Source organism: Notolabrus celidotus, chromosome 20 (genome assembly GCF_009762535.1).
Source record: "Notolabrus celidotus isolate fNotCel1 chromosome 20, fNotCel1.pri, whole genome shotgun sequence".
Taxonomy (NCBI): Eukaryota; Metazoa; Chordata; class Actinopteri; order Labriformes; family Labridae; genus Notolabrus; species Notolabrus celidotus.
In genome coordinates, this window is record NC_048291.1 from 6,565,540 (window position 1) to 6,581,880 (window position 16,341).

Here is a 16,341-nt window from a genome sequence, read left to right on the forward strand (position 1 = left end):
GTGAGAGGAGAAGAAAGCACAAACCCTTAATTTTTCAATAAAACAGGATTTACCAGAAACACAGAAACGGCTTAACTTCATGCACATAACTGTTGTACTCTTAAACTCAGTTAATACTCAAAATTGACCAAATATTTTAAATGCATGATGTGTGTTTTATAGCAACAGCCTATCATGCTTAGTTTCCCATTATACTTTGTGTTAAATGAATGCCTGGTTTGGCTTGTTGTCCTGTTACGTTTTGCTCTTTGGCCCTACCACCCACACTGCAAAGACTCAAATCTTACCAAGTGTATTTCTCATCAAAATATCTCATTAGTCTCGATTCAAACAAACTTCACTTGACAGGTTCAGATATAACATTGCATTTGAAGTAACACAACAAGTGTATTTGGTAGGGGTGACCCCAAATAGTCGAATATTCGACGATTCGTTCTAACGAGCCTTAGTCGACTGCCAATCTCATAGTCATAGTCTCAAATCTTTCTAAGTTCATGGTAGCTCAAAATGTCAGGAAATAAAACTTCAGTTGATCCTAAAAATTATAATGAAGACGAGGAGCAGCTTCATGAAGAGGGCTGTGAGATCAAGGATTACCGGACCACACAAAAACTGTACGGGGCCAAAAGAACCAGGAGGGATACCCAAAGCTGTCCGAAGCCTCAAAAACAATCCACAGCATCCCATCCACCTCCACACGATCAGAGAGGATATTCTCAAAGACAGGATTTACAGTCAACAAAGCAAGGAGCGCACTTCTGCCCGTAAACACGATGGTTTTCCTCGCGTACAATTTGAAAAGACTCACACGGACAAAGACGCGATGAAAGACTGTTTTAAAAGGTTCTGTTAACAGATTTAAAAACCCTTTAGCTGGTTTAGGTTTGATTATGAACATTATACAAATGTTTAGCCTTAAGTTGGACAAACTACCCTCCGCAGTGCTGCTCTCTGCTGTGTGAACACTGTTTAAATACCTCCTGATTCCTTTCTCTATAGTGGTGCGTTGTTCCATGTTTAACGGATGGTGGCCTTATTTGAGTTTTCTCTCCTTCATCACCTCGTTGTTTTTGCAATATAGATTTAAAAAATCTAAGTTTTATGCTTATAATATTCTGTTGTCCCTTTTACTTTAAGCTACGAGTCTCTTAATTGTAAGTGGTTATGTGTAATATTGTCATGCGGTCACCATCATGAAGACTTTGGGTCAATAAGGAAAAACAACAAACATTCGACTATTCATCGACTATGGGCAAAATCTGATGAATCAGATTCGACTAAGCAAATCCTTAGTCGGGCTCACCCCTAGTATTTGGTTTTGGTTGACTTAGAGTAAGGTTTTACTTTTTGCTTATGATGTCTGAAAATTAAATATCTGGACTTATCAGGTGAATACAACTTAAATGAAGATATTTTGACTACAATTTGGACAAATGCACTTGGTAGGATGTGAGTTTTGCAGGGCACCTGCAGTGAGTTCTCCTGACTTATCTGCTGCCTTCACACGTCAGCTCAACCTGACTCCTTGCAGAAATTTTGCAAGGTGTGGCAAGAGGTCTGGTGATAGATGGAATGAAAAATCAGGCTGAAGGCATTCACACATACAACTCACCCCATAAAGTTTTCTGGGCTTTGGTGCATGTGTGAACGGGGCTGATACCAGTAATCTAAAGGTGTTCTGAGCAGTTTTACAGTCAATCTGTGTTAACCTGCAGTTTTATGTATTTGGACAAGTCAGATAACAGATCAGATAACAGATTGCAATTCAGGACTACAGTTGTATTTTATTAACCTTTTTATAGGAATGCTTTTATTTACAGAGATGACTATTAGAAAACTGTTACACATCTCAGTCTGAAAAAGTTGCTAGAAAAAACTTCTGTATTTCCTTTTTGACTGCACAGGGGCTTAAGCTTTACCTGCTCGGCTCATCTTGACACATTCTTCCCATGTGAAAAAGTAATTACAAACAATTACTCCGTTTAAATCATAGACTGTATAAATAATGGATGTAGTATCCGTGACATCGCCCATCTGTTTCTGAAGCGCTGTTTTGAGGCCAATCAGCGGTGGCAGCCATATTGGAAATGTTGAACTCAACATAACTTCTGTCGAGCTAGTGTGACGTAAAGAGGCGGGCTTTGAGCCTCCTAGCCAACAGCTACAGTGTTCCCGCCTGCCAATCAAGTCAGCTGTAGCTCTCATAATGGAAAACTCGTAATCTTAATATTTTCGAAATTGCCGCGTTATGAAGAAATCCCCCCCCCCCGTACAGTGTGTGCCGATAGAGAAATGAGCTATCCAGACTACACTCGTTTTTTGTACCAGGCTGTAAACAGGTTTATTTCTGCTGTAAAGATCGGCTGTTTTGAATTTGTGTGCATGTGGTTTCCGATACTTCCGGAGCCAGCCTCAAGCGGACACTCTGCAGTTTTTAACACTTCTGCATTAGCTTCAATTCTGGCAGCCGGAGGTTGCCGCTTGGTTTAAATTCTCCAAAGGGACACTACTTGTTGCATGTGTTTAAAAACATCTCATTCGGGCACTTTCTGTAAAGTTTGCACATTTGTATTTCACCCCACAGAGGGAGAAAGAACATGCGACACATAAAACATCTCATCTCTTCTGCATCTGTCACTGTAGTATTGCTTGTAGTGTATTTGCACAGTATTTCTACATAGTCTGCTCTAATGAGAAAACAGGTTCAGTGATCAGGAGTCAGACCACTTTGCAGATCACAGATCAACCCTGCTGTCTTTTCAATTCAACAATAAGGAAAGATGAATTAACACTCTATAGCATTTCAAAGATCTTGACTGTTTTCTGTTTTAACCTCTTTATAGATTTAAAGTATTGCAGACGATGAATTCACTCTCCGTCTTAACTTGCAACAGACGAGTGTCCTGCATTTTAACACGTCACCCTGACTTGAGGCCCCACAGGACCCCACTTCACTTAAGTATTTGACATTCCTCTGCATGGTATTGAGAAGTGGCCATTTGCACACAGATTTGACTCATTACCATGGAGTTACAGCGGTAAAAGATCCATGAAAGTGACACGAGAAAAGAGTTAGAGGAAGATCTGTACTCCACATGTGCGCTCATCACAGACCGCAGAGCTGTGCAACAGATTATATATTTTTTTTACCAACGTCCATCTGGGCTTCACATGCTGCTAAAAATCATTTAACTCTTCAGAGAACATGTGGGATGTTTCTGGCAACCACATCTTCAAGGAAATCAGTAGTTTGATGGCAGACTGTTGTTATTAGAATTGATAACCAGTTTAATCATCATGGTAATGATGTGTTCTGGTTACAGACCAGAAGCCTAATTATTAAACATGATTGATTCCATTTCAGAGGAGTTTTAAATGGAATTTGACCGTATTAGTGATTGGTGTGAGCGGAAGTTTTTACACACAACTGAAACAAATTTAGGATTTACTTCTGTTTATTTTGGCAGCAGACACATTTTGTAAATTTATAACAGGTTCAGCAAAAAAATATATAATTTCTAGAGTCTTTTCCTTTCAGATATGCGCCGTATTTCTGACTGTATATCTCGAAGGTAAGGTATTATGTTTTAAGATACACTTTTTATCAAACTTGTTTAAATTTCTGCTCATTTAGACGACAATTAATGAGTCCTGTGTTTGGATATAACATGTTAATCTGTGGCTTTCAGAGGGCTGGAGTAGGAGCACAGCGTTGGCTCGGTTAGTGGAGCAGTTGCCCAAGGTTCAGAGGCTACAGTCCTCATCGCACCAGTCGCAGGTTTGTGACTGGTGCAGTGATCCTGTCGCTGTTTGGTGCATGACATCCCCGCTCTGTATCTCTTCCACTGTCCAAATTAATCCAAAAAGACCCAAAAATCACATTTAAGATAAAAAAAAAACAATAATCTGGTTATATTCATTCTATCATGTCATCCAGACTTTGTAATGTTATTTAATAGCTTGCCTTGCTTTCTGTCAAGTGCCTGTTCTGCAAGCTGTAAAAGACTAAGTAGTCCCTGTAGGATCTGGTGTTTCTTGTCTTTTCTTAACATTTGCTTTGACATTTTTCATGTCTGATCTTTTTAAGATGTTGTCCCATCTTTCATTTTCTTCTCCCTTATTTAGAGTTGTTTATTTTGAGTAAGCTGTGTTTAATTTGTGCTCGTATTACTGAAGGATGTCTCATAGATGCATTAAATAAATGGTCATGGTTTTCAGATATATGAAACAGTGTGAGTTAAACTATACTGGGATGCAGACATGTTGCTGAATGACACTTGAAACTGTCTCAGCTTGGCACACATGAACAGTTACCATCAGATGTTACAGAGCCTTTAAGACAGTCACCACTAAGTGTTCTTTTCTATCTCAGTAACAATGTTAAACAAGCAGCCAAACCCGACCGCTGATGAACCAGTGCAACACTCAGTATCATGATTCAGTTTATGTTGTTCATTATTTACCTTTCCTCTTTTGTTAATGTATTTATAATGTTTTTAAACCATGCATATATACACAGAGATTGCATTCTCCTTCTGGTAATTCCTGTTGATGGTTGGCAGTTGTCTGTGTTTGTATTTAGTTGTGCTTCAGTGTTTGTTTCCCATCAGTTTCCAAAATCATATCAAATCTAAACTAATCAAAAGATCATTCAGTTTGTATTATAGCAAAAAATGAAAGAAGGTGGGTTTTTATGGTGACAAAAGTAAATCCTTTAAAGTAAAAGAACAAATAGTGATGTAAAAATTAGTCTATTAAAAGTAGGTACAGTGCCACAAAGAACTGTCTGAATATCAATGGGATAACAAGCTATTGTAAAGTTAATGCATCATTATCAGCGATCTAATTGTGAAATGTAATTTCACTCTTATTAAAAACTTTGTATTGGCCTCCTGTTTTTGTAATATTTTATTTTGTAGGAGCAAAATTGGGAGTGTTTAAGTGACTTCCTAAAATTATTATCTAATATTAAAAAAGACACCTGGATGGTGCACACTTTTGTTTCAATTCAACACTGACCTCTGTTTACTACAGTTCAATTTCAGTTATCAAGAGATGCTGCATCATAGTGTTAAATATTCAACACTTTTAAAAGTCCAGTGCAGTGTAGACCAGTATAGAAACTTTTGAAGTGTTAGGTTGAATATAAGTGTTGAATTAACTGCTGATCTTGCTGTTGTAACTTGTTTCCCTGCAGTAAACGTTCAGCGTTGAGACTCTCAAGGTGAAAATGTCCTTTTGAAGGTCATTCTTGTACCTAATTCACTAAAGCTCACATCATACTTAGATTAAACTGAAACTATTCAAACTTCAAATCAAAGAACAGTTGAGTGAAATAATGAACTGCCATGTCATTCTAGTGCATACATCAGTCTTATTATTTATCTTGAGTTATTGATCTTCCATTTGGGTTGACAATTTGTCTTGGTTCTGAGACGATGGTGTGTCGTGATGCCAATAAAAGAATGATTTGCTATTTGCATTAAAGCTAGCAATGGAGACACATTGCACCTCATGAAGAATGTATAAAGAGTAGTGAGTATACAGATGTTTTGCTTAAATGTAGGAGGTAAAATTAAAGTAGTCAGAAGGACACATACTGTCAGACACAGTGGGTGTGAGGTAAAACTGTATCTGTGCTCAGATTGTCAAACAATGTTTGAAGGCACAAGAGCAGCTGTTCACATCAGTGTCAAGTTATATGTCAAGTGTTCACAATTGATGCAGATTCAAGTGTTCACACAGAGATTACAGGATTGAATGGGGAGGTGTTAAAGAGAAACAGAGACTCCTGGAGGCAGAAATGATGTATTACAACTGGCCACTCATTCTCAGTCCAGACACAGCACAAGCAGTCTGCTCTGGACATATGTTCTCTTTTCTTCTCCTGTCTTATCACTCTTTCTTTCCTTCAATTTGCTGAAAGACAGTTTAAAATTTTCTGCAGAGCTCCACCTCTTCACTGAGTTATATTTACAAAGAGATAAGTGCTGAATTCTGGGGATCTTTTTGATGGCACTTAATGAAATTCTTAGTGTGTAACCAGGCTACTTGTGTTCCAGTGAGTTCTCCTGCAGAAGAGGTAAACATTCACAGATTTGTTTCAATGAACATCAAATATTTTATTATGGACAGTTTGCAGACACAAGTTTTCCAGTGCTTTTCACCATATTTTTTAATTGATTATTTTAATACTTAAGTTTTTATGCAAACTGGAAGTAATGCATTTTATGTAAGTGTGCAAGCGACTGCTGTGTCCACCCTTCTGTAATGACTCCAAGGCTTCTTTTTTCTAACATCAAACATTCATTTTAACAAAGTGCCAACATTTAGTAAAACTGGATTATTCAAGACCAAGGGTTGACATAGTTTTTTCTTTTGGGTATATTTTTTGTATTGGTAATGATAATGCGTGGATTGAGAGACTTAAGAGGCATCATGCGCTCTAAGCCAACACTGACCAGAAGCTGTTTTTCTGTTTCAACAAAGATGAGAGGAAAACTGGAAATTAATTTAAATGTGGCTTTTATTTAGATCCGTTAAAATATATATTTCTGAAAACGACGATAAGCTTATCTGAAGTGTCCACCAGTGTGCGCACAAAGTGATTCGCCCATGTGGCATTTGGTATGCAGGTTTTATGTTTATCTTTTTAACCAAACCAAAGTTCAAAAATGCGCGGAGAGAAATTCTGTGGTTCATTAAAAAGTATTTTTGATTTAATAATAGAAACGTGTGGGAAATGCTCCTCACGCCAATTTTCTTCCTGAAGCTATTTTAGGATTATTTTCGTCTCACAGTGCGATAAGAACAAAGCTCCCATCATCAGGCCTGCTTTTGTGGTTTAACGATTTTAGTCCCACAGATTAAAAAAAAAAAAAAAATCGTACTCAGCCTTTCCTCTGCGAAATACTTCACTGGGAATCTGCGTCATTAGAGACATGTTCGGGTCCAGTCTGAGGGGGAAATTCCACAGCAGGCTACTGCATGAGTTGGACTGTAATTAGATGCAGGTTCGGGTTCACAGCAGCTCTGCCTCGGCCTCCTGCCCGCTCCCAGGCTCTGGAGCGCGCGTGGTTCTCATTTGGAGAGGCGGTGAAATATGGATGGAGTGAGCTTTAATGGGGGCAAGAGGATTTTTCCCCCTAAATAATAAAATGAAGAAAGAGACCATCAGAGCCTTGGGGCGTGGCTTGCCCATGAACCTCAGACTGCCATTGGCCGCCTAACAGGAAGCGCTTACAGTCTGCCTCTACCCCCATCAACACCAATAATATTCCCCTTCTTCCCCTCCCTCTCCTCTTTCCCAAAAATGTTCTCTAATAATGTTTACAGCAGAAACACACACTTACAGTAAGCGTGCAATTCCATCAACTCCCCAAAGGCTGTACGTGGTCACCGGCGCTCCGGTAACCTTCAAAATAACCAGGTTCCTAATGTGTATGCTTCTCGGGATGACGCGCTAAGGCGCAACAACAGAGCGAGCTATAGCCCCAAAGCTACCTCGATGTCAGGCCTGGCCAGGTGCGCACGAGGTGTGGAGGAGGACATCGATGCCTGATGGAGCTACGCGCACCCAAACACAGTCTAGGATGGCGTTACGCACGTGCTTACTGCTCACAGACTTCCAAAAAGACCCCCCCCCCCCAAAACCCCCTCCCCTGCACCACCCCTTCTTCCTCTGTAATTACGTCACTTAGGAACCGAACCGGCATCTTCAAGGTTTAGACTGCAGCCGCACACGTGCTGGATTCGGGAACACCGCTCTGCGACGTAAACCCGGTGATCAGCATTTTAATGTCCGTTCACCTCCCCAGTTTAAAGTCCAGCAGGGCGGATTTGCACCCTATCGGAACCTGTTCAGAAGCGGCATAGACGATCGCCATGCAGGTCCTGTCATGGTGCAACTGGTGGATCTCCTCGCGCCATCTGCAGACCTAACAGACCTCAAGCTTCCTCATGGATTTAGAGAGAATCAGACCCAGTGGACTGAAACAGCCGGATGAATGGAGGGTGTTGGAGGAAGAGGGCTGCTGCTGCTGCTGCTCCGTGACAGACGAGAAAAAATAAAAAGGGAAGAAGTGAGGGCTGTCATTCGGTTCGGGCTCTGCAGTCCGGAGGAAAGCTTCTGCTGCAGCAGCAGGATGGACAACCTGATCCAGTCACAGAGACGAAAGAAATAAGGTATGAAAGACAGGAGGAGGGAAAGAGAGGGGCTGTGCGAAGAGAAAATTAATAAATTAAGTGAGAAATAGAAAGAAGACGAATCGTCAAAGATGGGGAGGGGGTGCTAAAGTCGGAATGAGAGTAGAAAAGCAAACGACGCAATGGACAGAGGAAAAAAAAAGAAAAACAAAAGGGGAGGAGACTGAAGCCAACAGATGGAGGAGGAAAACATGTAACGGAGCATGTTCAGGAAAGAGAAGAGGAGACTGTTTTGTCTGGGAAGGAGATAAGGTGACTCCTCTGTCTGTCTCCCCTGTCGTCCTCACCCTGTCTCTCTTTATTTGCTTTTATGGCGGGCCCTTAAAGACAAAGGCAGTAATTTTGTTCCTCCTCTTCTCTCCCTCAAATGAATTTATTGCTCAGGTTGAATTGCTCTCTTCCCGTGTGTAGCATCCGGGCAGGAAGCTAAGGGACGAATTTTACAACACCTCGTGTTTGTCTGCTTTATTCCCGTCTGCATGCAGAAGGAAGAGAGGGAAATATTGTTACAGACACACACGTGCATGTCTCTGAGTATATACATTCTTAAAATGACTCAAGCAGAGATACATCATATAGACAATAAGGCTAATAACAGCATCTCTTTCACACTGCGCCTTCGCTCTCACACACACGTGCAGATTTAGCCTCAAGAGTTTTATTAATTCTCAGTGTGTCATCCGAGTTGCATCTCCTGATGAAAAATGTGCGTTTAATTTTATATTTCAAGAATCATACTTTCTCTTATTTTATTACTTTCAATCCGTGCTGGCGCATGATTTACACGTAGTCCTATTTAAGGTCACAGAGCAGCAGGAGGAATACACTGCACAATCTAAACTTTAAAATTGACATTGAAGATCTCTCAGATGAGTAAAACTAGAAAAAAAAATATCACAATTGTCTTCTTCAGCATTTGTAATTAAATATTTTTTTTCAAAAATTGCTCTGATTTTTGTTATATTTGAAATCACGTGTATTTGTGTTGTAGTTTTTAGAATAGGTAAGCTGTATTTCTTTAGATAAGGAGACAAAATGACGAGTCCAAGGAGGTGATTACAATTTTAACTAATTGAAAATCAAATATAGCCTATTTAAATGTTTTTTGTTTTTTTTAATCTTGCTGCTGGCCCAAGTCAGAGGAAGAACAAGAAATTAAAAAGAAAATTGTATCCCTTTCGTTGATGGATGAGATATGGCATCCCCATCCCAACTGAGAGGAATAATAAACAAATTGTAGTGCTTTATTTATCTGCTTTAAATAAGTCTCGGTAATTAAGATTTGCTGCGGAGTACCCATTTCTCTCGGTTTCCTTACTGCTACAATCTGGGATATCATCTCCGAGCTGCGTCATGTGAGACAGAAAGCAGAGACGCCATGTTGAATTCGTATTTCCTCAGTGGGATGAAGAGATGTCATCATAAATTCTAAATATGAAGCCGCAGGTTTCTGTCTAAATGCAGCAGATACAAAGGGACGTAAAGTGAGCTTTAAAATAAGATGTGATGCCGCTGTGACTCTGATCTGTGAGAGAGTGAGGCCGAGCGGGCTCCTACTGAACGTGAGGACGAGCTGAAAACAGATTGAAACTGTCTGAAACATCAACGAAGATCTGCTGTAACAGTCAGGAAAAGTTAATGCTGAGACAAGATCCGATATTTAGGCCTAATTATTCTTCGAAATAAATGTTTTATTATAAGGATTATTAGATTAAACGCTGAAATGACGTCTGGGTCACATTTAAGAGACCCTCGCGCGCTCTGCATGTCCAGACAGGCCATTGATCCATTAGTGCGTTATTTTGGAGAACTTTTTGTGTAGCTTGTTGTAGTGACGCTCTTTACCTGCACTTAAATCCATCCCTCCTACAATTTATGGTTGCATGCTCTGCTGGAAAGCAACATTCCATCATGTTGGAAAATATCTTGTCTGCATTAGTTTCTTTTCCTCGGGGAAGTTACTCGCTGTTCCAAATAAGTTGCCCATGACTGTACTGAATGCGTTTGACTTGTTTTTAAGTTTTTAATGGTAATATAGATGTTATCACTGCTAAATCGTGTAATAGGAAAACGCGCGTGCCTGTTACTGAAATAAACCAGGCCTATAATCTTAATTATGCAAATAGCTGTGAAACGATCCAAAATGTGCCGTTTGAATTAGAATTAGTAAAAGCAACTCGTGCTGGTAATTCACATGATTAAAATGACTTCCACAGTTAACGTTTTTATTTTTTGATTAATAGTTAACTTTTATTAGAAGAAACTAAAACACTTTAATTTTCCTGTGAGATGGGATAATAAAAACCCCAAATGACTCTATTTAGTATGAATCATTTTTTTCCAAGAACAAGAACCGAACTAAAGCGAAGAATCATTTTACATGAATATTTTGATGATGCGATGAACACAACCTGTTTATGTAGCCGATAATATGGAGCTGAAATGTCCAATTATTAGGGTGACTATTTAAAACCATAGGCCTAAGTCATTAGCTTCGCATTTGTGCAGTTTTATTACACTGACATTTACGCACACACAGACACAACTAGCCTACACAAACACACACACACACACACACACACACAAACGTAAAAACACGAACACAAGCACACACACACACACACACACACACACACACACACACACACACACACACACACACACACACACACACAAACAAACAGGCAGATACACATGCAGAGACATTGCGAAATAAATGTTCAGTTGCATTTGCTGGATTATTATAAATGTTTTTGCTGAATAATAACTGTTTTAATAATTATTCAGCATTACAATAAATGAGGTGTGTGTGTGTGTGTGTGTGTGTGTGTGTGTGTGTGTGTGTGTGTGTGTGTGTGTGTGTGTGTGTGTGTGTGTGTGTGTGTGTGTGTGTGTGTGTGTGTGTGTGTGTGTGTGTGTTGCAAGCTGAGGAAAAGAGAAAAATGTTCATTTAGTGTATAAAACAGTTACATTTCATCAATTCAAATAATTTATAGTTAATTTTTTAATTAGGCCCAGATGTGAAGACTATTTTATTTCATACTACATATATATGTATTATTTTTCTTCACTTTTTGTTTTGTTTTTTAAAACATATTAGAGACACAAATAATGTTGCTTATTCGGCCTTCACCAAAATCTGCTCGTTGCTTCTACCCTCTCCAGGTGAACCCTCTCAGGAGCTCCCGGTCCAGACTCACTGCGGACTCCCCGGCCTCCAGCGTCTGGTTGTCGGCTTCCAACTTCAGGATGAAGCGCTGTCTTTTCACCAAGCAGAGGTTTCTTCAGCACGTACCTGAACCGACAGCGACGCCTGGAGCCCATCAGGAGCGTCGACACCACTGACTTTCAGGTAAGGATCTGCTCCCAGAATCGGAGGAAGAAACCACGTGGGATCACCAAGGTAACTGATGGACTGATGCAGAGTGGGAAAGAAACATTCTGCTGGGAAACAGAGGACGAACGAGTTCCCACTTTTGCAAACCTGTCACACACACTGCTCACACACGCAGGGCTCATGTTGCAGCTAGCCTAAAAACAGTCGGTGGATCAAAGACGATATTTAAAATTTACTGTTATTAACACATGTACGCATGATGTCATTTCACACGTGTACGTATGTCATTTAGCACGTGCATTTATGATGTCCGCTCTTGTTGCTCATGTTAAGAGACTTTACTGGAAATCAGTGTTAAATGACAGCCCGTCTTTCTTCCAGAGGCGTCAGATACCGACGCTCTTTAGCGGCCCACGGCGTCTCATGCAGACGCACGCGGTAGACTAACAGTCTGCATGGGACGAGCTGTGAATGACCGTGGAAATCAAGGTTTCAGGGTTACTTATTCCTGGTTAAAAGTCCTACAGGAAGTGGCGTCAATTTGGATCTTTCAATCTTTCAATTTTAAAAAAAGAAACTTTTGACTCAAGCAGGACTGAGGTGTGATTATCACCTGAGCTGGGGGATTAAAGTCAGAACGAGCGACTGACTGAAAGGAGGAGTAGCAGAAAGCTGAGGGAAGTAAAAGCTGGATGGATTTGGAGGTGGAACATTGTCAATTTTGGCTTTTCTGTTTCTCATTCCCCGCTGCGTGCATGTGCGCCATCGTTGTCTGCAGTCGTAAATCTGGAGATTTCACACTCCTTTCAGTTTGATTTCATTTCTCATCCTGGCAGCTTGGACTCAGTCTGTCTGTCTTCATCTTATGGTGAGTGTATTTTATTATGTTCTTTTCATAACAAGGTTGTTGAGTGAAAGGCCTCATAAGTTGATTATACAGTTGTCATTACTTTGATTATACTCATGGATTTAAGTTTTTAGGCTGAAATACTCATGTCACAATGAAAATGTAAAACGTTTGTTTGATTATTGATTTTTGAAAGATAATTAATTTTTTGTGTAACTGTTCCACATCTGTTTGTGTGACAGTTTGAGTTCTTTAAATGGTGATAACTTTGTGGTTTTTTACATTTAAAGTTTAAATTAAACTACAACTTTTAAATAACTTTTAAAGAACTGATAATGTTTAATTGTATTTTTTTATTTATATATATATATATATATATATATATATATATATATATATATATATATATATATATATATTGAATCTTTTTGCATTTAAAAGACATTGTGGTCCTCTTATTATATTGCTGTAAAGTCAAGTTAGTGGCTCTTTAATTAGCTGAAATAAACCAGTGTGCATTGAAGAAAGTTTAACTGACCCACAAGCAGACAAAATCGACAATCATGTTTAGATTTTGTCACATATTTATTCTTTCTCTCATGCTGTCATCATCATGTGTCTTTAATTTGTTCAACCTCGCAGGCCACTGTGCTTCAGGAAGAAGTAAAACCAAATGAATAGATAAATAAATAACTAACCCAACAAAAATGAAAAGAGTTGGTAAAGAAAAAGTAATTTAAGATAAAAAAAAAAACAAGGAACTAATATGTGGGGGGAAAAAGAAAAGGAAAGGAAAAACAGAATAAAAACTCAGACTAGTGCTATGACATTACTCCAGATTAATGGATAAATTAAAAGGATATCTCTAATTTGTCTAAACTCAATGAGAGCTTTCACCAGAGGCAGAGTTTTCCAGTTAAGTGGTATTAAACAGACACTCTGACTTTTATTGACTTTGTAAGTGTCACATCAGGAACATTTAAAAGAAAAAGAAAGCTTTGAAACATGAATGAGAGAAGATCTGTGAAACCTAAAGCAAATCAAGATCATTCAAACTTTATTTTCTTTTTATTATTTTCAAATCATGTATAACCAGGAGATATATATTTTTTTAGTGCACCAGCGAAGACCAGCAGCACAGTTAACAAGGTTTCTGACAAGCAAAGAGTAGCCATACATACAAACATAATACAATTCCATTATTATACACTGAAAATGTAGAATAAAAAGTAAGACAAGTCGACCAAAATTATAAACATATTAGGCAGATCATTACAGCCAGATGTGTCTGGCTCCAAGTCATTCATAAGCTGCTTAAAAACATCCAATCAGACATGCCCTTAAGCTTCAGCTCTTTTTGTCATTTGAAAGTAAAGCGAGCATCAAACTTAAATGCCTTATCCCATCTCAATCCTGAACTTCAGAGCAGAGTAAGAAAAGTTCCTGCGACCGAAGATCACAAGTCCCTGTACTCGTATCTGACGGAGGTTGGACGGGATGAAGAAAGCCGACCCTTAAGCAGAACTGGAGATAAAATGTGCCATTGCTTTATCTTGGCGCAGACAGGGAGGAACAACCTACACATTCATACAGCAAACAGTGATGAGTGAGGGCTGTACGATTTAAAAAAAAAAAAAGTATAAGAACTTTAAAACCAGTACTAAAGAATGTGATACAGGTACTATTTCAGTGAAACAGTGAGATCACGTGATTCATTCTCTTTGTAAGGGCACATTCTGCCCGCAGCATTTTGAGTATAAAGTGTTTTTGAAGACATTTTAGGTAATACAGGAATGCTGTCTGTCTCTGGGAATATTCCTAAGATTAATCAAATGATGTTTTCATGACCTTGTTAAAATTAAACCGAAATAGCAGTTAAACTATTATAAGTATGAGCCACAGCAGGGATTTTAGTCATTATAGAATTAATAGAAATGAGCAGATGTGTGCTGTTCATTGATTTCTGTGCTGGCTTTTGGAGGAACAGAAACATGTGAGAAGTATGTTTGTGATTCTACATGTCCTGTGAGGGATCTCTTGCTTCTATTTCTGACTTTAATGACTTCTACTTCCTGTTCAATCAGTTAAATAACAGAGATACAGATGGAGCTGGACACTTCCTTCAAACAGAGAGAGGCTGAGATAAAAGAAGAGGGTCACGCTAACAGATCCTTCTTCGCTGCACACAGCAAGATCTACACATGACTTTCTGCATCAAGCTATTGCAGTAAAAACAGAATCAGATGCACCGATAGAGCAGCGCTTCTCTTTATAGTCCTCATTTTATTTTAAAGCACTTCAATTTTTTTTTAAAGTGCTGGCATGGTTAGCAATAAAAAGTATGAATACAAAAGAGGGAAGCAAAACCTTGCATAAAGCCAAAGATGAAATTACATAGATAAAGATGAATAAATAAAGCAAAGATTAAATGGATTTAAGATTTAAGAGACAGGTCCACCCTGTAGGTTGCAAGTTTAACCCTCTGCAGGTTCGATGTCAAAGTTTTTTAAATGTGGAGTCGGCTTTGAAATAGCATCCACAGAATGAATCTCAACAGTTCACAAAGCTCAGATGAGATGCTGGAGGGGATAACGTGTACATAACAGGGGAAGGTGATAAAATCATGCTGCAGTTGGAAATCCTAAAAAGTGTTGAGACAGGATAGTTCATGTTTCTCACCCTGACCGTCACCCTGTTTGGTTTCAGGCTGAACGCAGCTCTCTGAACGGCCGTGTTGCATGAGAAGCGACCCACAGGGCTTCTTTTTGGAGCTTTGATCAGGAACACATGGCTGAACTTCCTCTGCTGCTCCAGCCAGCTGCTGTCGGTCTGTTTGGAGAGGAGAGGAGGAAAAGAAAAGACGGCGTGGTGAGGGAAAGCAATGCTGACGGTGGAGAGAAAATAGAGCAAATAAAACGAGGAGGAAACAAACAAAGAGAGGAAATGGAGGAAGAAAGGAAAGGTGGAGAGAAGAGTAATAAAAAGAGGGAGGGAGGACAGCGTCCGTTCTCGGGCTGCAGGACTGCAGGCGCCATGTTGAGAGCAACATTTCTTTAGCGCCATGCTGTCTCCTGCCTCATCTCTGTCCCGTCTGCCTCCTTCCTCGCCCATCTGTCTCTCTCTCCCACCTTCACTTTTTACCACAGGGGTAATTGACCAACTAGTTTATTGGTGGTTGGAGGAAGTGGAGGAGGCAGTTGTACCGGCCGTGTATATGACTGCATAGTGTGGTTTTATGGCAGCCTTATTGCCCCTTATTGCCTATTGGTGGTCAACAAAAGACACTCCAAAGGACGCTCTGCACCTCCTGGAAAGTCTGCTCTCTTTGTCGTCCTTCCTGTCTGTCTTTTTCCTTCAGTAATCATCTCTGTTTGGCAGAGGCAGAGGGAGCCCGTACTGTACTATAGAAGGTATTTTTCAGCTATACATGCTTCCCTTGAGTATTTCTTTTATTTAAATCATATCTTTAACCCTCTGCAGTTAAACACACGTCTGTATGTTTACTCCTAACATTTTCAAATGAGGTTTGGCTCAGTGCTTTAAGTGGGAAAAAAAATAAGTGTCTGAATTCCCATCATTCACTTGTTTGGGTGTGTTCTGTGCAACCACTATCAGTAAATTATTAGAATTACATTTTAAGAGATACTAGATCCTCTGTATATCTGCATCACCAGATTTCATCAGGTTTTTCATACTACTTACAGCAGCTTTTGGTTACTTTAGCTTATTATCTGGTGAAAACAGAGCATCATGTAAAGTCTGGAAAAAGATGCAAGGGTCACGTAGTGTATCATGGGTAGTGTAGTTTATCTGCTATAATGAATCTGCAGGAAAAACTGTAATAGGTACGGGAACTGGTGGTTCGTAAGAAGTCCTGGTATGCCGAGGGTTAAATTTAGAAGTGGTGGTACTAACCAGGCCACTTAAAATCACTGCTTTAGCTTTAATGCAT

At 39.5% G+C, this 16,341-nt stretch overlaps 1 protein-coding gene across 6 annotated transcripts in view; it reads left to right on the plus strand.

Annotated features, from left to right (window-relative positions):
* The window catches only part of LOC117832184 (homeobox protein Hox-B8a-like), an 87,339-nt gene that overhangs the window by 8,324 nt on the left and 62,674 nt on the right, over positions 1-16,341 (plus strand). For 4 of the 6 annotated variants that reach the window (XR_004635156.1, XR_004635158.1, XR_004635159.1 and 1 more), the window contains exon 2: positions 11,371-11,557. The gene's annotated coding sequence lies outside the window, so the exon portion shown is untranslated. Of the gene's footprint in view, positions 1-11,370; positions 12,411-15,095; positions 15,919-16,341 lie in introns of those variants that run through there. The other 2 variants (XR_004635157.1, XR_004635160.1) reach the window with 2 other exon arrangements.